Genomic DNA, 27,880 nt, shown 5'->3' on the forward strand with positions numbered 1-27,880 from the left:
TTATGCTGCATAAAAATGAACCAGTCCACTCTCTATGGAAAGGCAAAGAGCAAATTGGTTAAAAATGTGCAAAGTTCACTTGTGTGAACGAGTAATAAGGGTTGTACACTGCCAGCCTTTCTTATCTTTCCAACCTAACTGCTAAACAAAATACAACCAAATATTTTTTCTCAAGTATGTTTTTTTGTTGCTGCTGTAGTGTTGCAACAAAATTTGCGCATGGATAGCCCAATATTTTGCACTTAAATGTAAATAGACTTGCTCAATAATCTTAAATACTAATCCTTAGACCCTTCAATTATTCTTAAATACTTTATCAACCAATATCCTAAAAAGTGCAACTATCCAGACATCCTCCAATCACCGTCTGTATATGATAAAGAGGAGTTATTGCTATGTAAAGAACAGACTGTCACAGTGAGTTCTGAGGGCTGACGCTGAGAAAGGGGTAAGTTTTGAATGAATGATTTTTAAATGTAATATTGGTGAAGAGAGTTGAGAAAGAGGGCAACTCCATTGGTGTGTTAGGCGACGGAGCTAGCGGTGATGGCGGGGCAGGGGTAAAGTGAGTGCACAGCCTGGGAGGCGCGAGTCAGGCATCGGAGGGGCTGTGCGGATTTTAATTTGTGGGTGGAGCGCGAGAGTGAGGAGTAAGAGACCCGGCCTGGGGGCGTTGGGAGGTGACGTCAGCGGGTGGAGCCGGGCGGGCCTGGAAGCCTGAGGGCTGAACCAGCGGCCGTTGTTGGGAGCCAGAGTGAGGGAGCAGGAGAATCCAAGTGCAGTGGGTAGGAGCCACCACTGAGGAACGGGAGGCCTCCAGGAGGAGCAGCCTTGGCCGCTGCTGCAAGGGCTCTGCCCGTAAGCTAACAAAGGTAGTCGAGTGGGTCTGGCCAAGCGGGATCGACCGAGTCGAGGAATTTTCCACTGCTACACCCCAGAAGGGAACAGCCTGAGGGCGGGAGCTGGGAGTGAAGCTCGTTGAGCCTGAGAATCCGCGAGCCATAGGGCGCGCCCATGGAAGGAACCTTGCTCTGACCTCAGAGGAGGTCATAACAGGACAGGGGCGTGGGTGAGCTGGAGGCTCTGGGCTCAGAGATCGCAACACACCCGCGCCACATGTCCTGCGTACCCCCCACTGAGGGGGCCATGTACAGTACTACTGTTGGAGGAGAGTGTGCAAAAAGAGAAGGAAACAAGTGGGGAAAAAGTTCCCCAACAGGCTGTTTTATGCCCACATTGGAGGCCACACCTCCTGTGGATGCACACTAGGTACATTTCAAAACATCGCTGTACAAAGGTATATTATGCATATTATCATTCCAATTACAATTTTAAAACAGATCTTGTCATCTTATTTTTCAACCCTATAGATGCACATTTCTTAAATAGAAAAAAAAAGAAAATAATACCTAAATGAAATATCAATTCATATAATTATGGGATTACAATGATCAGTGATTGTAATACGAGAAAGCTAAAGCAAGCTGGAATTAAAAAAAAAAAATCCTTTTTAAATTCAAGTACAGTATCTCACAGAGGATACTGGCTACGTGAAACACAACTGTGGAAAGCAAGAGAATAACTAGTTGCTGGATACAGGATTCATTTAGAAATTTACAATAGGGTGGATTTTTGTAAAAGCTGATGCAGCACAAGCTTTTTGACAATCAGAAAACGTGTGGAAGTTTCAAAGCCGCAGACCAAACCATAAACAGACACACACATTAAATTATTATTCAAATAACTGCTTTTATGTGAATATAGGGGATTCTTTACATATGCTCGTTAACTGTTAATTTCTTTGTAGCAAAAGAAACAAGATTCTGAGTGGTTTAAGTACAGTATACAGATTTCTCTGGTTCACCCCTTATCTGTTATCTATAATTTCTAGTCACTAACTAGTTATCAATCCAAAGACATCCAAAGGCCTACTGCCTATAATTTGAGAATTAATCTTATTAAAAACTTTATCAAAAGAATAATTGAAATTAAAATCTAAAGAAACTATATCATACTATATATACTTTGTATCCATTACTCTTGTCACTTGTCCAAAACCCTCATTTTCCTAAATCCATCTGGACTAAATCCTAGTGCCATACTAATGATCCTTTGGCTTAGTTCTAATTATTTTACATGTATCTTACATTTAATAGACTGTTAATTCAAAACTGGACCTGGATCTACAAAGAGATAAGACAGAAAGTGAATTCTGCCAAAAACCCTACAGCACACGGTATATTGCTAAAGTCATAAAACAGCATAGAAGAACACCATGATAAAAAAAAATGAACACACCAAATCAATATGAAATGAAAAGAGATCAAATTGTATTCAAACAGTAAACACTAGAATGGTGTAAGTTAGGATTGGATGTACATTTAAATACCGCTTTACTATCAACGAACTTTACATCTTGATTTTCTGAGATGACAGCTGTAGTGGCAAAATACTCTGAAACTGATGCTTCTTTGGCAAATTTGGGGGTTATTTAAAAGGTGAAAGAAAAAACAGCAAGAGTCTTCAATTCATTAACAGTCTTCATTTTATTATTCACCTATTATTCTTATGGACTATAGTCTACACTGGTATAATTTTCACTTTAATTTTAAATTATAAATTTAATATTTTTGATCTCCTAATCCATGTGTTGAAAATATTCATTTTGACCAACTACACCTGTCCCTTTTAGGTTATTGAACACTTCAATCAAACCTCCCCAGTGATGGATTTCAACTTGAAATGTGCTATATGTTTAATGAAAATCAATGTCATTTTTATCTGCTGCATAAAGGCAGTTAAACCACCCACCGCATATTGTATTTGATAGTATTCTGCAAGGATGCAGTTTATTTTTAATTTGGGTTTAGATTTTTTTTCCCAATCTCACACAATCTACCAAAATGAGGACTGAGTCAATCCAAGTGCAATAGGCTAACAAATAAGGAGAACAACTGATGTCAGCTAAACCTCGATACAGTTTCAACAGAACAGTATATTTGAGTTCATTTCTGTGTCGCTCAATGTACTTTGGCTACAGTTCTGAAAACAATGGCTATGTTGATATTGTGAATTCCCACTAGGCACAACAAATTCTGCAGTATAGAAAAGAGTCATCTGGAAAATTGATTTGAAGCAGAGATCAAACACCAAAAAGATCCTTTCTCCAAAGAGACATTGGGTTTACATTTGAAAACACTGTAGCATGGCTTAATTAAAGCAGACAACTGTTAGTATTCCACAAGCTTTAAATAGCAAAAATAGATCTTAAAATTCTTCTTCCTTCTTAAACTTACTGTGCCCTGAATATGGTATATTTAGACGGCATAAAATAGTTCTGTTTTGGAATTCCTGAAAATTCCCAAGCATTATGAAGGTTATCAGAGCATTTTTTCAATTGAAGCATGAACAGGAACGTGAGTGGAGCAATAAGTTTGATTTTTAGCTACTTAGAGCATAAATATAATGTCTTCAAGCACAACACAGCCACTTCTTCAACATTCTAAACTTATTTAAAGACAAATAATGCTAGAAATTGCATTTTTTTTTAAATGTGCATCACATTCAATTTAAGCAAATATAAAGAGATTCAACAGTTCATCTCATATCTACATTTATAGAAGCATTCATACTGGAAATACAGACTACAGTACATACCCATCTGCTTACATGGGGGAAACTACCTACCGTATATTACAGCCAAAAACTAATTTAGCTCTCAATGTTTATCCACAAAATATTTCCCATGCTGCTTTTCAGTGTAGAACAGACATAAAAAATTAACACCACTTCATACAACTGCAGAGAAAAGCAACACCACTACTCTAGAGGACAAGAGTTCTGAATTACCAAAGAGTATATAGAATTAAAAGTTTTAAAAAGACAGAGGCAACGGCTTTTGATTAAATGCGTTCTGTGTGTTGATATACATTCACACACACTTCACCTATATGCTTTGAACTAGCTGACATATTGGAAATGGCAAATCATCTTAAATACTCCCTTTTGAAGTTCATTCTTTAAACGGTTGTTAATCCTTCCCTTGTCCAATTGTGTTCTGCACTTCTGTCATCAGTTCTGCAAATTTCTGTCACGGCAGCCCTTCTGCTCAGAAATAATTAGCTTCCTTAGAGAACAGAGAGGCATCTCCAATATTCACTGCTGCTCATATTCCATAGCCTGTGAGGCCTAATGGCATTTGGCTCACTGTAAATGACCATCTCATCTGTGTTTCGACTGTACAGGACTTGAATGGTTCTTCCCTTAACTATAATGATTAAAATAAAGTATGCAGTGATGAAAACTAAGAAGTTATATTTAATAATTTTACATATGTTTCTATAGTTTCGTAGTCAAGCCCCTTTTCTGCAATGCAACATGTCGCTAAAGTTGCATACTGTACATATCACTGAAATTTCTACAATAAATGTTAAGATCAAAGAAAATACAGGTTTCCGTCTATGCTGTTAATAGAATATGGAGATTCCAGAGAGATATTATATACTATATATATGATATTGGGCATTTTACCAGTATGCATAATTTAAAAAATAAGTTAGAGTATATCAAATATTCAAATAAAGAAAAAATTATCAGAAGTACAGGATGATTTAGCTGTGTTAAAGTAAAACATTTCATAAACAAAAACTTGAAGATTACATAATTTTTAAAAATAATGTTGTAGTATACTATATTTTCTGTTCAATATGCTTTATTGTTATCGTCTATGCTTTTCTCCTTTAGATCCTTGTTTTGCTTAACAGTGACCCCTGCTGATACAATTAGGAAAAAAAACATTTGTGATCTATTATTTTGAAGAAATGTTTAAATTACTGTTTGGGGAAAAAAGAAACATGATTTTGTGACTTTGGGCGAAAAAGATGTTGATATCTGTTCCCCAATCATATTAAAATTTAAATACAGTTTTTAATAGAGAATAAACTTTATGTGCGCGAATTATTCCTGCAAGATTTAACATTGGGGAGTGCCTTGGATGTCATGGTAATAGCAGTTATTCTACTCAGTCAATGTATCTGTATTAACTAGTTAAAGCAAATGACAGAAAAACAAAGTGAACAACTATGACATCTTGATTGAAGGACAAAAATGCCATCTTAATTCAAGAGCAAATCATTGACATCAAGCCCCTTTATGTACTTACTGGGAGATTGATCAGTAATGCCCAGAGAACTGTCATCTGCTTTTCACAAGTTAACAATCATGTATTACTTTAAAAGAAATGTTAGTTTTAAAATTTGAAGACATGCACATAGTGCATTCAAAATGAAGAGAGTTTAAAGCACCCCAGCTTTAAACTCTCTGCAATCAATTTTCAGACTTAGTCCTTACGTGAAATTAGTTTCCGCACATTAAATTGACAGTTTTACCAGCTACGTTGTTTTGAAGAGCAACTTCTTTAAATGAATACATTCATAAAATGTCTGTTTTTATTCCCTTTGCAGCAAAAGTTCGCTAATCTGCCAGTTCTTTTGGAGTAGTAAGATTTTTACAAATCAGCCTGCAAAGCCTGAAAGCCTTATTACAGTAACAAAAACACTCTACACATGAAACCAAGCCTGAAATTCTTGATAGACATAGTTGATGTGCTCATTGCACATTTCACTGATCTAACCTGTCACATTCTTTTGATAGAAAATTTTAGATTTAGATTATTTTTACATTTACTCTATTTTTACAGTACAGTAAAAGAAGCACAGTCCAACCCAGTAGATAACATCTTTGTGTTAAGGGTTCTTCAGAACATTATTTTGTTGTTGTTTCTTTTGGGTAATATTTGCATGTGCCTTTATAGGACATACCGTCTGGAAACATGTTTAAGCTTTACCAGCTTGGATTATGCTAAAAAAAAGGCATTAGCATCATGTTGAACCGTACAATGAAGAAATGTGTACATATACCTTTTCAGATGCATATTTGTAAATGGAATGCTTTTTCATTTTCATTCCTGGAAAAGCAGTCATATGCAAGGAACAAGTAGTTCCCTTCACTACAGTATTTTAAAAATGATTTTTTTTTTCCTACTTGGTAGCATGGAATGAATCCCCGCTTGTTTCTTTGCAATTTTTTTCTTTAACAGTTTTACAGATTCTACATAATTCTTTACAGTTCTGAGCGTTGTCTCAATGCTAGTGTTACCTATTGAAAACATTGAGGATAAATAATGTGACAACTGCTTTAGGTACAACAAAAGATGTTTACAAACACAGGACCAAGCAAATGTTTGACGTAAGTAATTATTATGAGATTCAACAGCCACAACAAGAAGTAAGCATAATTTCCAAGTAGAATTATATGAGATAAGAAAATTGCCCTCGTATCCTATTCAGCTTCCAAAGATGAAATTCTTTGGGACACCTTGCATGAGATGCTCGCTGAATACTTTCCTTCTGCTTTTAAAAGCAACAAATTGTGACTACCAAAGCCACTGCATTAGAATAAATCCAATCAAATAGTCAAATAAGTTATTGGTTTGCATAGCTCACCTCAGGAAACAAATTGCTATGGAATTTGTAGAGAGGAATTCATCAGACTGCTTTGAGCATGCTGCTCATTGGGCATTCTAGGGAATAGACAAAAGTCTGGCATATATAATTACTGCTCTCTGGTGGCCTGCACAAAAAGACTACAAATGACCTTCCGACGAGTAAATATGTGCATTGCAAGTGCAGTAACAAGCTTGCTAATGAGCCACACCAAGGCCAAGCTACGCATGTGGCATGTGCTTTGAACATCATGCGCATTAATCATGTTAAATGGCCTGCAAATAAGGCATTATGAAGCCAACTAAAGCCTGTGTCTGGCGTAATAATATTTATGCTTTCAAAAAAGATGTGAGTAATACAGCAATCCATCAAACCTGGACCTGCAGAAAAAGGAAACTTTCCTTTTGCCTGTTGCAAATTTATAGCTTTGACATAATTTGTGAAATAATGTACTTTAAGCATTTTCACAACATCAGGATAACTATCTAAGGTGTTCATCAATGCTTTGGTGTGTGCAACAGATGCACTATCTTCCTTCTAGTATGTACAAGTACATACTAGAGATTTGGTATTGATTCTTCGTCCAACATCAGCTCATGTAGTGGACCAGATCTTGTCTTTTGGCTCAGTGAGTACCACCAACGTTCCCTGAGACACATTTCAGTCAGGTGTGTGATATCTATAAACATGTTTAAAGACAAAGCAGATATCTGAAAATTTAGATTTTTTTAAACTATTCTCAGGCTTAAAAAATATTGTTTGAAAAGTGAAGCTGAACTTTTGTTGATCGGGCAAAAGGCTTTAACGTACTGTATGTCCTTCGCATTTTGATGTTGCTTCCCATTATATTTCACTTCTTTATACCCATTTACTTTTAAGAAAATTCCTTGTGTTATTTTATGATACCGTTTTCATGGTCTTTTTTTTCTTTGTTTCTCATCCCTGAAGTATTTCTGAACCTGCTGCCATTGGTTATCAGTAATTTCAACACAAGCAGTCCTAGCCGAATCATTAGTCATAAGTGTCACTGAGTAATGAGATGGCAATTTGCCAGTTGTAATAAGACATAAGTAATAAACTGCACCTAGTCATGCATTACATTATTGATACTGTATTTTAAATGTGCTATATACAAGATCTGCTTTGGAAATGACTGACTGGCAACCAACACTGTCTCTCATTTCCTTTAGTTGAATTACATTTATAGAGGAAGGAGGGACCCAGCTGAAATCTCTAAGCTTAAATGTCAATTAACAGAAGAGAAAGCCAAAAGCAGTGTACAATGTATTACAACTATGCACAACCATGAGGTGTTTTATATAAGAGGGAGACGTAAATTAATACACTAAGGAAGCAAAAATACTACAATGAATGTTTAAATACCATTACTTAATTGACATCGCACCTTTCTAACTGCAAAAGGTTATATAGTGCTACTGATATCTAAATAATTTTCCCATACATTTCCTAAGCAGTGCCCTCTATTTAAAAAAGTAAAAATTCAAAGCACATTTTCAGTTTTCTTGGCAAATGTATTTATATCTTCATTTGATCTCATTATATCCTTATTATTCTATTAATTTTTGGGGAGTTTCTCTTGAAATGTTCCTTTATTTAGATGTTACACAATAAAAGCAGTAACCAAACCACAGTACAAAGTACTGAAACTAGATTACAGTGAATGAGATAACACACCTGCTTTAAATGTAAAATGTAAATGATACTCAAATAAACAACACATTATTATTGCATCAGCTGGGGCTAAAGCGGTAGAAAAAAAGAGTAGAAACTTTGGGTGGAAGAGGATATTTTTCAGGTGGGTCCTAATACATTTTGACATGCACTGGTGTATTAGATTATGTGATTTTATGGCTTGTTAAGTTGCAGACAAACCCCAAAAAGATTAATGGAATTCAATTAGATTGATATTGATTCACTGCCTAATGACTGACTATGTCAATATCACACTGTATATCCTAAAATATCTTATGTAAGGAAAATCATTTGAAAGGTCTGCAGTATGGCTTTTGGTTGCATGATGCATAATCTTACTTTTCCAATACACCTCATAAATATTTTGTGAAGTCTGCATGTTATGACAGAAAGCGACTGTATAAAAGTTACAAGGTGAATGTAAGATGTGCTATCCTGTTGTGTTATACTGCCTGGTGTAAGGTTTGCGATATTCATCGTCTGAATAGAACCGATCCACTGTATACCCTGGAGGTCTTTAAAAATATCTGCATGCTCAGGCATACTGTACTTGAGAGTAAAATCCCATGCAACGCTTTCATTTGTATTTAGCATCAGTGAATGGTGTGTTGTTGAACCTCTTTACAGGATCCTTGAGATATGATTAATTTTTAATGCTTTACATCTTGGTGTGGAGGCTTGAAGAGTTAAGGTGACATTGAACAGTGAAAGCAACTTTTCTGCCGATCCTCACATTCCAGTTCATCATTCGGCAATAAATAACCAATTGAAGAAATTTAAAAATTTAAGAGTCAGGTTACATTAAAAGATGCACCTACTGAAGCTATTGTTACATTATTATAATATTTGGGTATTCATATTTTGAAAGCGAACAAGAATAGAAGAACTTTGAGCCGTATTAAAATGCCAACTTTTTGAAAAGGAAATAAATACTATAGCATATCCCAGGCTCCTTTTGCGAATTTTATTTGCTCATGCTGCTGAACTTTACCAATTGTTTTTTCATGGAAATGTTTTGGATGTTATTGTTTGACACATTAACTTGTTTACTCCCCCATCAGGAAGGGGCCCTTGGAAATCGGAAAGTGTCCTTCTTAAACTAATGAGAACTTTCTGAGCAAAAAAAAAATGTGCAGCATAAGACACAATTGGCTGTTTAGCTGCTGTTATATTTTACTAACCTTTCAATCAAACCAGCAACGTTGCACATCACTCACTCATTTGGCATCAGTGGGGAGGGGAAGATATCAAGGAAACAAGATTTTTAGTCTTGTTAAAAAATAGTATCACAAACCTAACACATACTGTATAGTAACCTACAGTACTGTATGTGTACTTGACCAAAGAAAACTTATTTTCATATCCATATTAATTCAGACACTTTTTTCTGGCACAAGTCTCACATGTTTACTGTGGTTTACTCTTCATTTTCCCTTTAAAACATTTTCATGCTAGTTTAATTTTCTGAATTCCTCCTTTAAGATATACTGCTGTACTCAACTTACAGTACTTCACAACAGAAGCTCAGAACTGACACTAATAAACTGTTATGACAATCTGATTTTAAGCCATGCCTCAGCATGTTTTGCACATTTTCTCTATACAATGTATAAAATCTTACATATTGTACAGTTGAAGTGTTTCTAAAGTATATGTACTAAACATTATTTCTTAGCTCCACCAGCTAATAACCTACAGTAAACTGGCTTTTAAAAGAATATGTATTTTGTACAGCAGCACCGATTTAAATGAACTCCCTAAATATGCACAGTTGTTGAGTGAATATACCATTAATTGTGTCTACTACTGATTGTATCTACCATTAAATGTACTGTAGCAACAACAACACCAAAAATAAAATTAACATCACTTTTTACACATCCCAGACAAATTTGTATAAAATACACATTAGATCTTACATTACAATTAACTTTCCACTATCATTTCCATTTTAATTGATATAAAAAAACTTTGAACTTAAGAAACAGAATTAAAATTAAGAAACCACAAATTAAAAGCACAAATCATTGGTTACTAGCAGAATTTCATGCCCTGTTTGATGCTGCAAGCTTTACCCATAAAACTTGTACTGTTGTTAGAGGACAACAAAAGTACAGAAGCGGTATTTTATCATAGAACACTTTTAGAAAGTACAAATAAACAAGCAGCCAATGGCTTATGCGTCTCTTGATAACCTACCACCTATCTACCAACCTACCATCACATCATTGACATTGTTGACAACATTGTCCTGCTGCAATAAAAAAAATGCAAGAATGTGTTCCTATCACGCTTTAGTAACTGAAAATCAGCCAGTCTGATGTCTTGTGCTGCAGTGAAATTTTAGAACCGTGCAATTTCTTAGTAAAAAACAATTCTTCAGACTACACACAGGGGGCACCAATAGCAGGAACAGAAAAACTCTGACTCAAGAACAAAAAAAACTGTAACAAGTTTGGACTGCATACTGTACATATACAGTACAGTATGTTTAGAGATAGAGTCAAAGGGAATCTTGACATACTGTAGAAGATTTTTGTTTACAAAGAATGAAATGTGTTCTTTCATTCAACAAGAAAGGAAGCGATATTCAATCCAGGTTATCTAAATATGTTTCTTTTAAAAAATTCAAGACTGCAAATGTATCATACAAATGGTCTCTGACTACAAATAAACTGTAGACAACATGTACTGTTTACCAAAGGCAGATGTTGAATTAGAGACAGGAGGATATACCTGTAGCACATTACCAGTTGCAATACAGGTGTAACAGTAGGATATATTTTTCACTGGTACTTTTTAGAAGATATTTTGGTATCACTGTGAGGGAGTATGGAAGGTTACTTCAGCTTAAGTGAGATATTCAAGTTAAGCTGTTTTTCCCCTAACCTATGACCTCCAATAGTATACTAGGCATGGATTTGCTTTTAAGTCTGAGCTCTTGATGCAATAAATTGCTTACAGATTCAGGTATAGACATAGATTCAGAAAAAACAAAGACAGGATAGGAACTGAATCCCTTCAGCCTTAAAAGGAAGGTACTGCAAGATGACTTCATACACATTTCAAATCCTGCTGGGTATTAGCAAAGTGAACTTAGAGGAGTATGTCTGGACTGTAAAAAGTGTTGTAAAAAGACACAGGGTCACAGGTGGGAACTAATAACATTTCTACACAAAAGGTTATGGGAGTCTAGAACAAACTACTTAGTTTTATATTGAAGAAGATTCTTTTGGATCCTATAAGAAATGACTGGATAAAACTTTTAGAATTAAGAGCTTCTAGATATCAAATGATGAAGATCGGCCTTTTCTCATTTGTTGCCTTCTTTCTGATCTAAGAGTGGTGTGATAAAGTTCAGATTATGATACAGTAAACACTTAACATTAAACTAATATGACACATTTATCTCTAACTCATATAACTTGTAGAATGCTGAAAGAAAGCACAGTAGTGTCAAGTACTCTAAAACTTTTTAATAAGCTGAGGCATTGTTTGTTGTGGACAAGAATCATAAATCTCATCATGAGGTGTGAGGGTCCATAAATATGAAACTGCCATTTTTATTACACTCTAAAAAGCCTTCTTACATACAGTACATTAAAAATTAAGATGAAGACATGGAGTCATCAGCTTTTCAAACGCACTGTTATCCCCACTTTTTAAAGGGGAATGATACTTTCACATAAATCTGAAAAAGCGGAAAACATCCATTTATGAACATGGCTATATCTTTTAATGGATAGAGTGGTCCCGCATTTTCTCCTGAATTCAAGCATTGTATGTACCAGCTGTATATGCTCAGGAATTGTTATGTTGTGTAAATTAAAGACTATATAAGGATATATGAAGAAAATGAAAAAAAATATTAGAATTGCTTAGTACTCCAATTTTAATGAGTACTTTTAAAATGATAATTTTGTTGAGGAACAGGTACCATTTACAATGAAATCCATTTCCTCCGCAAGGAGAAATCATTGTATGTGCTTGAATATTCTGTAACTTGTGTGGCAGAGATTTTGATTACTCTTATTTTCTCTCCAAAGAACATGCATACTAATGAATTCATGGCAAATGCCTTTGAAGCCAGTAATATATTCATTGTAGCTTCCAAGTATCCTGTGTCGTGACCAAGTGCCTGTGTCTGAAATCCCCTTTTCCTTTTAAATGAAGCCAAATAAAATCCATCCACAACTTTACATTGTATGAATTAATGTTTGCTTCAGCAATGTTTCCTTTCATAATTCTTTATCTAGCTCATTTTTCCCCCCTGTAATCAAGGGTCCCAGTAGAAAATATTGAGTCTGCCCCCATTCCACTTTTTACTGTCTCTTCGTAATCAAATGTGCAGCCAACTGTGGATGAGTAATAAACCAATTAGATTTAAATTTGTGCTATCCCTCGGCTGCACAAAACTAATTATATTCTTTCAAAATAACACATTTTTATGTTAGAATCAGAAAGCATTCAAATGGTACAAAACATAAATAGGCAAGATTTTCATATCATGAAGATTTATCTGTGTTTTTCCATACAGTATGCCTGTACATGCATGCACACTCATTAATATGCACACACACTGCTAGCCAGATTGATTGGGACACCTGAAAAACCTACCTTATTGAAATAACTTCCCCAACTAAAATGTAACTAGCTTATTCCTATTTATCTCTTGCCCTGGTAATGAGGCCCACTTTCACTCAGCTGTACAGTACAGAGCTAATAGAATCATAACTAATACCAGACAGAGCCATGTTGTTTATTGAGGTGAGAAGAACCGATACACTTGTCATTAAATCAAAGACAGCTTTAACATTATAAAAGCTTAATATTATGGATAAATAAAGAAAAAAAAATTAGAAGCTACAGGAATAAAAACAGAACCATACATATGCGTCGATACAGTAGATAAACAAATACTATGCAGTACATATTGTACATGTTATTGCGGATTTCACTGTTTTAATGTCATGATTTATTAAACTGTGCCACAAAGACAGACTGTTTCTAACCTGAAAGAGGACTCATTGGGACATTTGAAGAATCCTGACAATTCTACCTGGCACCAAACCAGAACTTTCTCAAAGATGCCATCTACCTATAGATTGCTCAGACCTGCCTCATCAGATAGAGGGCTGCAGCAAGCATCTGGAGAAAACCAAACAGAATATAAGGAGAATCTCTGGAGGCTCCAAGACTGGGGGTGTGATGAGTTGTAAATTAAAATGCAAGAGATATGAATAATACTCCAGATGATTATCTAAGGCAACCATCGGTCAGGGGAAAAAAAAATGAAAAGAAGCCACCTGTCTTTGATGTGCTATTTGTTGTAAGTCAAGGCAAAGAGAAAATGCTACTCTTTAATTAGCCCGCATTACACTGACAAAAGCTTGAGAGTAATATGAGGCTTGACAAATATTTCAGAAACATCTTGGCAACATAATTGGTCCCCATTTAGTGTAAAGACTCCTTACCTAATCTGAAATCTCTTACTTGTGTTTTAATGACTTACTCCCCTTTTCATTCAGCTTTGCTTATGCATACTTTACTAATAAGTACTATAATACCTTTTGATATAACCTGTTTCATCTCACAATAAACACATCTAAGAAGAATTGATTCAGCTCCAGGACAGAATGTTGGTGTAGTGGTTATCATTGAGGCCCACACACTGCTGGGCCCCTGGGATCAATTCCTTTGGTGATATCTGTGTAGCGTTTGTATGGTCTGCCCATGATTGCATGAGTTTCCTTCCATCGTCCAAAGACATACTGGTAAGTCAATTGGCTTCTGGGGAAATTGGCCCTGCTGCAGGTGTCTGCGTTGGCATCTGAGCCTTGCAATGGAGTTGTATTCTATCCAGGCTGTATCCTGCCTTGCGCCCCATTGCTTGCTGGGAAAGGCTCCCACTTCCCTGCAATTCTGTACTGCATAAAAGCTGTTAAAAAAATGGATGGATGATACAGCTAAATGTACAGTATACAGTATCTACAGTATTTAAAAAAAAATGTAATTGCAAAATAATGAATGAATTCAGTCTGCATAAAAAGATCTGCCTTACTTTTTTCCCCCAGTAGTTTAGACATGGCAGATTGACAGGTAAATCAGGTTTAATTATTTTTTATCAGCAGCAGTGATCGCAGCATTATAACATTATGTGTCAAAGTCATAGAAGAATAATGATTGCATTGTTCTCCTGGTGCATGTCAGACTGTTTGTGGGAAATGCAATGGCTCTGTAAAGCAAATGAAACCCCAGGAAATTTGAAGTCCCCACTGCGTCATGACCCTCTGTTTAGCCTTTGCCCAGCACGACTGAGTTTTAATATCAGAGACTTCTCATTCATGTGACTAACAATGCAAACTGTTTGCAATTCTATATAATACTCCTAAAAAAAAGTCTCTTCAGACTCTTGCGTGTGTGCACATTTTCTACAGTATAGCAACTGCAGTAAGAAATAAATTTAGTCCAAGTGGTGCAAAAGGAAATGGCAGTAACTTGAAATGTCTTTAGAAGACAAAAACAGGAAACCACCTCATAATTCACCAAATCAATGCATTTAAATTTTACCATTTTAGTTAAACCAATCTACTTATGTTATTTGTTGGGGCAGCATAAATATTTTATGTGCCATTTTTCTTGCAATATGTGGGCTTATCAGGTTATGTCCCAACCTATTAAATGTAAAAAATGAAAAGAGTGTTTGGTTTGCAAATAAACTGAACTAAAACTCTAGAATAAATTCCCTATGGTTTAAAAGTTAATTAACGTATGGCAGCCTAATAAAGTAGTGTAATGCAAAACCCCACATGAAACAATGTAATTATGTTGTTTTAAATGATTTACTCCAATGTCTATTGATGTTTTAATAATAAATCACGTCTTTTGTCTGTTTTATAATGGCCTATTTTAATTCTGGAAAAAGTATATATATAAATAAAAGACAATTCAAGTTTTGAATTTATTATGCATCCTTAAAAGATGTGCTTTTCAACCCATTTCATTCATTCATTATTTTTTTTACATGCAGAAAGGTTTGCACAAAAAGAAACCACAAGGTTTGTCTTTTTTTCCCTCCAAGGAATAACTACCCCTCAGTAGAAATTCCACTTCAAATGACGGGAGGATTAATTTAAGTGAATAAAATTATAGTATCATTTGTACATGCATGTTTCAGCACCGAAACATTAATGTCTTTAGGGACCATCTAACCTCTGCTGAAAACCATGACCTCTACTTGCATTTACAGGCACTAAGTAAAGGTGGCATTGCTCTTTTGCAGTCCGTTTAACCATTAAATCATCAGTAGAGAAATATATTAGTCATGAACTCAGACATTTTTGTTTTCTGAATTGTCTCTGAATTCTAGGAATTACTTTCATTTCTGAATTTGACAAGTAAGCCACAAAGAGAGGGCAACTGAAAATTAATTGCTCATACAGTATGTACAGTATATATATTGTTGATACACTGACCATCAAAAAATTACTTATAGATTAACTCCAACAAGCTCACAAATCTTTGACAAGGTCTTCTTTGTAGCAAAGGCACTATTGAACAGTCCCGATAAGTTAAATTCATTATGACATCAATTAATGTTTCTGATCAACAGGAGGTCTATTTTGAAAGTCACAATCTGCTAAAAGTTCATGCTACAAGCGTGCCAGGTTCCTGTTGGAAGCAACACAAGCTGTCCATCAGAAACTCTTGCTTTGTACTGGGTTCTGTTTTATTCCTCTTATCCATCTTGGATAAACTGGATCATTCACTAATCTCTGAGCCCTGGATGCAATTCATTGTCCCTGCTCATCCCACAAATATCCAGCAGAGCTCAAATCTGATAAGGATATCCTCATCATGAATTCCACCTTCTCATCTTGCAAAAAAAGCCATTGTAACATGAGCAAAATGAGGACTTCAGCTAACCTGCTTGAATGTTATCACATTCGTATGAGCCCTCATGAAGGTACAAGGACTTTGCCAATGTAGTGTGGTCACATGTGCCATGTGGTCAGGTTGGCATTAATCACTAAAAAAAAAGAGTTCTGTAGTGGCAATGGAGTAGCAATGTAGTGGCAATGGAGTATCTAGGCACATCATCCTTCTTAGAGTTTTCCATCAACTGTTTTTTCACACAACAGTAAGCATACATTTCTACAAATCCGTGCTACACTCACTGGTGTATATCAGAGTGGTCTACCTAAGGTATTGTTCCAATATACTAATGTATATATACCAATACTAAACAGTTGCATTGTTTTCCGATAAGAGGGACAAAATCAATATGCTTTATTTTTTTAAAAATGCATGCATACATTGTATGCAAGTTTATTTTAATAACTAATAATTACTTACACTTATCTAACGCTTTTCTGGGCACTCCATTCAAAGCGCTTTACAGGTAATGGGGACTCCCCTCCACCTGGACCAGTGTGCAGCAAGTTTAGTTGCATGGCATTTTGTCTCTTTATAGGGCTGTCAGGACTGTGCAAATAGAGTAAACATTAAAATCTGTAAACTGGGATATGACAAGGGAAGACTGAATTTGAAATTTAATGGATATAAAACAGTTTTCAAAGGCACTTCAGAACTTATCAGTGACCAAAGTTTACTCATTTGGAGTGGCTGATGAGAATACAGTCTCGAGTCTCCTGTACCTCATATAATATTTCTATATTTTTTGCTCTTCTTCCCATAAATCTAAAAGCTCATATGACAGGGAAATAACATGATTCTGTACACTAGTCAACTCTATAAAACAAACTCACCTCTGCTGTAAACAAAATCTCTCAAGAATGTCTTTTTTAATGCGACTTCAAAGACAATAGTAGTGAGCACTTCACTGACACAGTGAAAAGTCTATTGGTACAATTTTATTGACTCAAACATCAGTTAAACAGAAAAATCCTTTCCTTCAAGAAACTAGTACTAGAGTGCTTATACTCTGCAACGTCCCCAACATGAAAAAAACAATTTTATTTGGTCTGCTTGCAAAAATACCTCCCAGCCTCCCCATGATTAACAGAACTACAAAGTGTTTGAAGCTGAATATACACAGCATACAAAACAAAAATGACTAAATCAATAACATATTTCTCAGTACTCCCATATGGCTTTGAACATCTATTTAGAAACCCCACTGTTCTTAGATTCATGTAATAGTATCTTAACAGAACAGAAAAACTAACAACTAAAGGACAGTACAGCATAGAATTGTGTGAATATATAAATTTAGAGCCCATTGAGACAGACAGACTATTGAATTTAATGTTCTATTTTATGTACAGTAACTAGAGGGTTTAAAAAAATATCAATGCACAAGAGGAAAAAAGACTGAAGTCTTAGACCAGCTCCAGGCCTGACATGTTCAAATTTATTTTCAATATTCTTAATCATGCACAGGCTGTGGAGAGTTGCTTCTTATTTCTATGACACAGTATCAGAATAAAATGTTTGCCTTTAACTTTGAATGGAAAATAACAGCACAAAAAGTGAAAAATAATAAGAAATAAAACTGGAAAAACAGAATTGTTTCTCTTTAAAAGGTTCTAACATTTGGGATAAGAAATCTTTATAAGATTCTATAGACCTTTAGTAGTTTGTGTACTTCATCAGTTGTTTGTTATACTGTAACTTCGAAAACAGTGCTTCCAGTTAAGATCAATATAAAACTTAACCTTATTTTCAATTCATGTACAATTTTTTATATATATATGGAACTACTGCATTTATTCATTCTTTCATTGGCTATCTCTCCTGGTTGAAAATGATTTGACCAAACTGTGTATGTACTGTATGACAGGACAGAAGACAACAACTAGCCAATCAATGAACACTAAATGCAACAATCTACTCATTTACTGAATACCAATTGATCTAAAAACAAACCAAAAACAAAATAGACTTCAGGAAAATGTGAATGGAAAATGGTTCATACAATATTTAATAGAAAAAAAATCTATTTCTGGTCATATGTTGCCATATATTTGTAACCATTCCTAAAATGCTATTATACCATATTTCCAGGCAATTTTTCAGCAAATCAGAGGCATGGGATGAATTGAAGAAGCAGTAGATGCAAAAATAAATGTCAAATGTCTTAAATATGTGCATCCACACACTTCTGGAGGCTGATAAGTGGCAAGTTTGGCTTCTGCTTAACATAACATCTGTCTTCCAAACTAAATCAGCAACAGCCTGACTATATGTTGACAATCCATACTCTTCAAAGACCTTTCATTGTCATTGAATTACAACTGTTACAGTTAACATACTGTACTATAAGCTTACGTTGAGTTGTCTGAACCACACTATTTTGAACAGAAAGTATGTTAGTTAGTGGGAAAAATATGAACTAGTGAAGTTTGAAGTCAAGCTTCTAATTTTTACAAAAGTGTATCATTGCAGACCTGTTTATCTTTTCAGGGTGTCTTATTCTACTTGTCACCATCTTCCACCCACAAGTTAGGGAAATGTCTCAGTAATCAATTGTCATATTGCAACAGGCAGGCAATGTCACGGAAGGCATACAGGTACCCCATCAAACCCTGCAACAAGCAAATGACCTGTCAGTCTGCAGTATGTGTTAGCATCCTTGATTCTTGATCTAACAAAAACTGCGTTCAGGCAGAATAAATGTATAGGACACACTCCAGTCCTGCAATTAAGGTTGCATATCTGAACTTAATGAAAACCATGTGCAGTATTTTTCTTTTTTTTTTCTTCTTAACCTAATGGTGCAATTGTTTTTCCCTGTTAGGAATAAAAGGGAAATATGATGCATTTTCTTGTTGCCGTCATGCTACTTCAAAGGCAAAGGGCACTGCTTGCTAACAACTATATAATACTTGTGGTAAAGTTAATATTGTAACTGTAAACATTGTATGCATTGTTCACTCTTCCACTTTATATTAGTATTAAATTGCCGTGTAATGATTGCAACATATTTTGTTCCATCCATTAGACTGTTACTGTGCTTCTCCAGCTATTAACGTTATGCAACCTTTCAATATACCTGTAACTGTCCTAAAGGTTCTTTTAAAAGGTTTCATGTAATCTTAAAACACTAATCACTTGCAACCTAATGATCAGATGGAACAATGGGCACCATCTTGTTTTCAGATTTATTTGCCTGACTGTTCCTATGTGGTAATAACAGCTTTTAGCAGTTCAAAATTATGACTAGCATTTCAGTTCATATCAAAGCAAATTCCAAATAGAAAACCAATCATCACATCGTATATGTTTCTGTTTCACACTATAATAATGTAATGTGGTTATTTAAATAGCTCTTCACTTGGTAAACAAATCTATAGTTCAGAGCCACACCATGATAAAATGTCTTTAAGAATTTGTGAGCAGCTGAATCTTGTTACTGTATATCTCATGATGACAAAACAGGATACAAAGATATACGTTTAACAGATAACCCAATACTACAACTAATGAACTATTAGGACTCATTCTTTTTTTAGAGTTTTTGTAGCATTTCTTTTATTTTTAGTTGCAGAATTTCAGTCTGATGTCAGTGTTGGACAATTGTAAAGAGCTCAGTATCCCATGTGGATTATATACAATTCCCTGTTGTTATTTAAGCAAGGATCAAGTGTAAATCTTTTGGGCATGTCACATCAGCATAATTATAAACTACACAGGGATGACAATGGTATAGCAAAAGCCTTTCTTAGATTTCATAAAGCCATTCTTAATTTAATCCAGGGTTATTAAAATACCACTTGGCTTTTATCTCTTTAAATTTACTAAGGGATTTCTCACTAATGCCTTATGAAAATGACTTGAAATTGATTTAAAGCTTGCATTGTAATTTAAATTGGGAGAGAATAATCATAATAAAGGGCATTCATTCTATAAGACATTACTAAATCAACGTACGCTGGATTATTCAATGCTTTATGACATTTATACTCTCAGATAGATCAACAAGAAAAAATGAATAATTTTGCATTTCAATAAAGGCTATGTGTTTTAGCTTCAATTACATTCTGTTTGAAACTTGTTTCAGTCCTTCATTTAAATTCCAGAACACTTGTTACAGTTGGTTTTTCATTTGTCTTTGGGACTCGCAAGGCATAAAGTTTGGTGAACAACAAAAACTGCAATATTATCTAGGATTACATGTGACAACTTCTCAGTTAAGACTCTGAATTCTTTTTTTTTTCCTGAAGTCCAATCTTTTGTATTACTGTAAAATTACCAGATACAAAACAACGAAGAGAAATGTGAGGTGTACAATAGCTACATTATCACTTAAAATATGTATACTGTAGTGTTATAAAAATGACAGATATACAGTATATTCCTGATATCTCCCTGCTAATAGTGTGAATGCTAAACAAAGATCCCCACATAAAATATTATAAAGCAAACATTTGATCTGAATTAAATAAACCTGCCATTAATGTTCATTATTGCATTTCCCAGAAATAACACACATTTTACTCCTCGCAAAGCTCTATGAGGAATGTAACCTTGTTTTATTTTATGCTTTTGATTGATGATGCCTGACTAAAGATCTGTAGGATAAAAACGGCCAGAACACAGAGCACAGAGCTCTGCGATATCAGAGTGTGCCTCCAGATACAAGGAGACTATACTGAAAGCATTAGAAAAAGTGGTGACTAAGCAATCTCGTCACCATCATTTTTCAAAACATTATACCTTTGATAACTCTGTGCCTCGTGGACAAAAGTAAAATGGTCTAAATGTACACTTTATTTAAAAGCAAGAAAAAAATAAGATACTCGATTCCCTATCTACAAATCAAAATAATCCTCATCATAGTAAAAAGGATGACAAAATTGTTCTTTTTAACATACTGTAATCCTTAGCCACATCTTCAGATGATTATTACCTGTAATCAGAAGAAAAATATCTCCCCCAAAAAATTCTGATATCTAAAATAATGAGGATACCGTATATTCTTTTGCTTTTCATATTACAAGGCAATAAGACTTTTTAATGTTCAAATAAAAATCTAGGTGTTCTCTCCTGGCAACGAGTAGGGATTCACACTTATTTATCAATTATCCTCTTTCTGCAGACCCTAAGGACTAACCCCTGACTGTGTTAATTATGAGACATGCTGTCACTAATACTCTCTGTGCTTCATTATTTTTACCCCACACAAACTCCCACACTGTTCTCACTCTTTCTACTTCAACAACTGTCATAAAAGCAGTCAGCAAGAAGCTAACAACAAGCCTTTTCTTTTCTCTTTGAGGCACTTTTTCAAAACCCAGTATTAATGTCCTGGGAATGTTTCTTTTTCCTATTTCCTTCAAAAAGTATTTTACTTACAAATGATATTTTATAACAAATATGTAATGCCTCCAACAAAACAACAAAACTACAATGAGCCGATAGAAACTCCTTTTCAGGACTAGTACATGCATACGAACAGTGTACAAATGCAGTCTCAGAACAGTTCCGCAAGCAATGCTACTGCAAACCAGAGAAGTAATTTCATAAACCTGTAGCAGCTACAGGGAAACATTAAAAGCAACTACAACACATGTAGAATGTAAAATAGTTAATTGAAAGGTGAAACCGAATAAGAAACATACTACAAATAAATTCAGTGCATGGAAAAACTAGATTTGAATATTTATAGCACATTTGTTTTTGAGGTTATGCTAATGTTGATGAGGTTATTTACTCAAGAATAAACGTGCAAGAATATATGCTTTTTCTTCTTTAATCTGTTTTGTGGATTCAAAATGCTTTTGTCAATGTTTAAAATGGATGCCACTGATCAAATCCACCAGCAGTTAAGCCATATCAAAGTACTGACTGCACAATTTAAAGTTTACAATTACACTTTAAACTGTACTGAGAAACTGTTACTTTTTAAGCAATAACAAACCATGCCCCAAGACGAGGAATCCCCCATTGTTCTGTTCATTTCTTCTATTACTTTAAAATGAAACATTGTGCTGAATCGTTCACGTTTTCTGCCTCACTGCATCTGTGCTTTAGAAGAATAACGGCTTGACACCGTCTTCTCAATCTGTTTGTACAATCTGCATTCAATCACTCATTTCTCCAAATGCTCACAGAAGGCACCTAAAGAAGAAATATATTATATCCATTTGCCTTTCAGGTATAAAGAAGGCACATCTCTGTCACATTAATGAACAGCATAATCATGAAAGACTTTTACTTCCATTACCCTGTCAGTGAACCTTACATTTAACTAAGACAGGGTACCATTATTGCTACTAATGAGCTTAAATGCATTTTTAACCATCATTATTTTAATTTATTGCTTTCTGTGACCATTGGATCTTATTGAGAATAATAAAGTTCAACTAGCCAACGTTAAAAACATGATAAGGAATCAGTCAAGCATTCACTAGTGACCAATTAATTGGTAGCCTCATTTAATTACTCTGCTTTATTTATCTTTCATAAATTCAGCTCTTAAACAGCATCTGATTTTAGCGAGATATCTTCACTTCAGTTTCAACAGATCCCGTTGCATAATTGAGTGCAGCATTTGTTTATCTAATTACATCAAATATCCATCAGTGAAACACTATATGGGTTTGAAAAGTAAAGCATGCTGATATGACACTACAGAAAATAAGGTAGAGTGTGCTAAGACATATTCTTTAAAAACAAAATACTGTATAGTTGATAATTCCTAATAAAATCTCCTTGTCACATAGCTTTCTTATTCTTAATTTCATCAGATTACATCATTTTGTTGATGTCAAGTGAGAGTTTCTTTTTCATATCTACAGTATCTGTTAATCGCACATTATTAAAAGCATGGCATAATCTAAAACTTCAGTTATGGGACAGATCTAGAAATGTAAAACATGTTCAATTCACTGTTAACAAATTGTCAATAAAAATAAAAAAAAGTTTCATGCAGAGCAGGAATCAATTTTTGTCACCATCAATTATTCACATAATGTATAGTACTAGTTCAAGAGTGGCACATTTTTATAAACTGAATATGCATAATTTTAATTAAATGAAACGCATAACTTTGTTTAGAGCAGTTATAGCTTAACATCTTATTTGTACAGTAGCTGCATACAGGGAGTCAGGAATACTGTAGATCTGCTGCAGTAACTTCCCCTCACAGTCTAGTGACTGTACTTTCACTTTTACTATAATTATTTTAGTGGCCAGCTGTTGCAGTTTGAATTCCCAGTGCTGTGCAGTGAAAGATCCCCCCCCCCCAACACAATAGGGCAAAGTCACAAAGCCCTGCAATGCCCATGCTATTTATGTGCTGCATCAATTACATATCTGTCACAGAGTGGCATCCATACTTCTTTTAACTTCCAAGGGTAAATGGATAGGATGCTGCATGGTGGGGTATTCCGCAAGATGTCATCTCCAATAAAGAATCAATATGTTCTCTCCACGGGAATGTTCCAGTAATCCGAATTGGTCTCCATGACAACCCAGCCATCACCAGCCTCCCCTCCCTGGTGCTTCAGTCCTCAGACTCATTTTTTTTTTAAATTGAAAGAGGTTAAACCTGTTTAGAGCTTTACAATCTTTATGCTCTGTCATTTCTCAGCGCTGCATACTAAGCACTTGGAAAAACTTCATGTGTAAAATGACTTTGAAGTTAGGGAACTGACTGACAGAATTAAGGGAAACTGAAAAATTTAGCAATACTGTATGTCAATTTTTATAAGGCTAAGCAGTCTTTTCGTGGCTAGATACTATCTTTAGAAGCTAATCTGATAGCCTCCAAAAGACTCACATCTGGTGACTTACAACTCAGTCAAAAGGTTCAGCTGACCAAGTTCACCAGCTAGCTGTCAGGCAGAGATGATAACCCTGCCTGAGTAATTTGAGGCAGCTAACCCTGCAAAGGAAAGTGAATATGAATCTACTTCTACTTAACAATGACAAAACATCTGTTTTCAATTTTCAGACTATATGAAGTATTATTGGATAATGCATTTGGTGCAGAGATGCATTAGGTTCAGATTCAACACAAAAGGGAAAGCACCCTTATACATGTACTAGAATAATTGTTCTATCCCTGAAAATATATTTTCATTCCAGACGAGAAGAAATATAAGATGTTGGGAAAGCACACCCCCAATAAACATTTTTGTCATTTTACTAAAGCAATGATTGATGTTTCCTCTAATGCCTTCCACCAATATTTTATTGGATATTTTCTAGGAGATATAGAGAACCGAAACAAAAGGATAGCACCAAGCAAAACAACAAAACAAAACTGCTTCATCACAGATACGACACCTTCATATATTCATTCAGACAAGGTGAGTTATTTCTTTTTCTAACAATTCCTCTTATCAGCCCCTTAGTGACATTGGCTCATATTTGAGTTATGCCTACCAAAAGAGTCTGCCATTAACTCCCTGGGCTATCAAACATTCCGACAAGTCCATTAACAAAAATATCTGCGGTCCTTGGTTTCCTTTGTGGAGTCATATGAAAATCTGATTCTGACCCCTTTTTAGCAATTAAACTTTCACCTTGTGAATGTAAAAGTACTCCATTCTTGCTTGTCAAAATTCTTTTACAAAGGATCAAAAATTAACACGCATACCGTATAACATTGTATTTGCTAATTTTTTTCTAAATACTTTAAATGGCACTGTAAAATATTTGATCTTGGATACAGGACACTCTGTTTCTGAATCCAGGCTTCAGTCCTTTGTAATTTGCTGACAAATTGAGGGTTATTTTCGTCACTGACACATACGTTTATATTAATATCTGCACTGACAGTTTGTAATCAAGAAAATGTATTTCCTACAAATATTCTTAGAGGCCAGGGTAAAGGAAAAATATTCATGTATCTGATGTTTCTTCTTATAGACAGCTTTCTTAAACATTTTTAGACAAGGTAGACATGAATACAGCTTAAATCTTTGATGTACAAAATTATAAGCAGTACAGTACCTCATATAGATTAGACTTAATCTATGTCAAAGAAGCAAGTTCAGACACTAAGCGTTTGATTTTTGAAGATCTGTGCACATAATACCATTTTATTTTCAGGACTTTCCTTGTGCAAAATGGAAAGAGATGACTTAAGCTGACAACTTGGGTGCCTCATTGAGCAGAGTGAGCTCGATGAAGAATAACAGCACAGAGGAACAGCAATAGAAGTTATTCGTTTCTTTTGGCAAGTTTCACTCTGTCACAGTAAATTCAAAAGCAATGTAATAATCTCTGAAAACTGAACACTTTTTAACACCAACAATTCAACTCCTATGTTTTCTTAAATAATGCAACTGCACTTTTTATGGCTTTAATTTGCTTTTTGCTCCCTTGGCTTTATTTAAAAGGACAGTAATTGGACAGAAGTGCAGCAGTTTTGCCGAACAGTGTCTGTTCTAGATGCAGAAAATTATTAAAGCATCTTATCAATTCAATTGGTACAGTACAACAGTTGGTGGCAAATTTTGAATGGACGATTTTGAAAGCGTTTGAGGACCCCAAGGTATAGGACTATCGACATTAAACCAAACAGATCATGTACACGAAACAAAGCACAGACAATTTTGAAGAAATTGGAGTAAATTCAGGTGTTCCAATTTATTACAATAACCTACTGTAAGTGGGCAGAAACTGGAATCACAGAACTAAATACAGTAAATGAGGAAGGACATTCAGTTTTACTATGGAGATGTGGGTTTCAAAAGAATTAGGGAAATGGTTGCATCTGTTCCAGTCAGCGTCTAATATCAGTGTCTGTAATATCACATACAGAAACTAAAATCTCAACACCAAGTTATCTGAAGTGTTTCAGCAGCTATACAATTGAAGGTAAACTGGCTTTCTGCACTGCTAATTTAAATAGATGAATGCAGACTTGGACCAATTATTTTATACTGTGATAGAGCAATGAAATCATCAAACACAGCTAACACGTTACAAAGGGACTGGAAACCACTGTGTTTATATAACAATCTATCAGCTGCATAGACCAATATACAATTTATAGTATAAACAAACATCAATACAGACATAAGATTAACAACCCTGCTTGGAGCTCCTTTGACACAAAAACACAAACAGAGAACTGAGCATTCCTGACGAGTGCCCTAGAAATACTGGGAACAGATGCAACTGGGAATAATGCTTATTACCTGCCAACATCACTACTGTAGGAGAGTTGATCTCAGTGTCAATATTGAAGAAGGAAAAAGGCAAATGGACAATGATTGATTGAATTTGCATGCAATGACCAGTGATTTTGTCAGTATTGGTACTGTATGTTGTCTTTTCCTATGTGTTTGTGTCCTTCCCCCCTCATCCCAGTAGTCAAACTCAGGAAGCAGTTAACAAGGATGGAGGAACACCACGTTTGCTCATTTTCCACAACTCGATGTGTACAGTACGTGTTGGTGCCGAACCAGTTTGGACCAGACCTGGGGCAGAAGAGGGCAGGAAAGGGATGTGTGGCAGGTCCTAAATACTCCTCAAAATCTGCCAGTTCTTAAACAACCCATATTGTTTTCCCAAGCCTCAGCTGGACACATGTGCCCTTGACTGAGACAAAAGGCAATACCCCAGTGAAGGAGAAGAGCTGGCCAAAGGGGATATTACTGTAAGAACCGTAGACTTGGACATAGAGCTCTCTCTTTCTCCCAGGAGCCCACACAGAGCAAGGGAAGATTCTTTTCTGATAGACCTCAGGAGAGAAGAACAATTGTCTAGGAAATGCAGACCAAAAGAGATGTTGGTGATGAACTGAGGTACCGTATTGGGACTTCTATTTCCTGGTGGCAAAAAACAGGCATGGAGAGCTGATACTGAGGCAAAAGAGTGGAAACAAGCTCTAGTTTGATTACTTTTGTTCCCAAAACGTTCCAACTGTTGTGTGTGTGTTCTGTATCATTTTATGTGCCAATTGGTCACAACACAGACAAACCAACGTCAAGTTGTCACCTGAGAATCGCAGTTCTCAGGTGTAGCTCCAATCTGAGTGATCACTGCAGCCTTCTACGTTTTCAGACGATGTGCTTGCTGTTCCTATGGCTGCTGTTTAGAAGCTGCCATTTTAACAAGGGGAGTTAAAATCTTGTCTTGTCTAAAGTCTTTGGAAGAGAAGCAGCTGCAGCAAGGTTCAACCCTTTTCATTTCCAAGGGCAAAAACGTGGGTGCATTGGAGGTGTTGGTGACGGTAACAGAAGCTCCAGGATTTAGTTTTCATTCCGGTGAACAGCTTATGTGATCTCCAGGGTTTCAAGGGTGTGTTGCCACAACTAATTAAGATTCACATTCCCAAATATTCCCTTTACATTAAAAATTTTACATTTGTTAACATTCATACAAAAGCCTTCTTTAAGTTTTTGTCTCATTAACTTAACTTTTCGAGAAATATTATCCTAATATTTCAGTCTTAGTAAGGGGTTCTCGATTAAGGTCGTTCTCATTATCAAACCATTGAATCTCTTCTGTTTCAGCTGGGAAATGTCTCTTACAGAGTTGAAGCAAAAGAAATAAAGCTTGTCTGCACAGATGGGAAAACATTCAAGGTTAATTAATGGAAATACTTAGTGTTACATATCGAAGATGTGCTATATAATTGAACCCAAAGGATTTTTTAAATTCTCTTTTTTCTTTTTTTACCTTCTGAAAATTACATCCTAGTCAGACACATTGATGATCTCTGTTCCTTTATGTCATAATTT

The 27,880-nt window shown here is 35.3% G+C and overlaps 1 protein-coding gene and 1 long non-coding RNA gene across 8 annotated transcripts in view; one reads left to right on the plus strand and one right to left on the minus strand.

Annotated features, from left to right (window-relative positions):
• Positions 1-27,880, minus strand: part of LOC148641060 (uncharacterized) — a 336,530-nt gene that overhangs the window by 231,722 nt on the left and 76,928 nt on the right. The window lies entirely within an intron of this gene.
• On the plus strand, positions 150-27,302 carry LOC148641062 (uncharacterized). The gene is made up of 3 exons (XR_015930063.1): positions 150-448; positions 24,393-24,493; positions 25,239-27,302. It is a non-coding gene; the product is annotated as an uncharacterized LOC148641062 (long non-coding RNA).

The sequence above is a fragment of the Lepisosteus platostomus genome, chromosome 25 (assembly GCF_059453375.1).
Source record: "Lepisosteus platostomus isolate fLepPlt1 chromosome 25, fLepPlt1.hap1, whole genome shotgun sequence".
In the NCBI taxonomy this organism is placed as follows: Eukaryota; Metazoa; Chordata; class Actinopteri; order Semionotiformes; family Lepisosteidae; genus Lepisosteus; species Lepisosteus platostomus.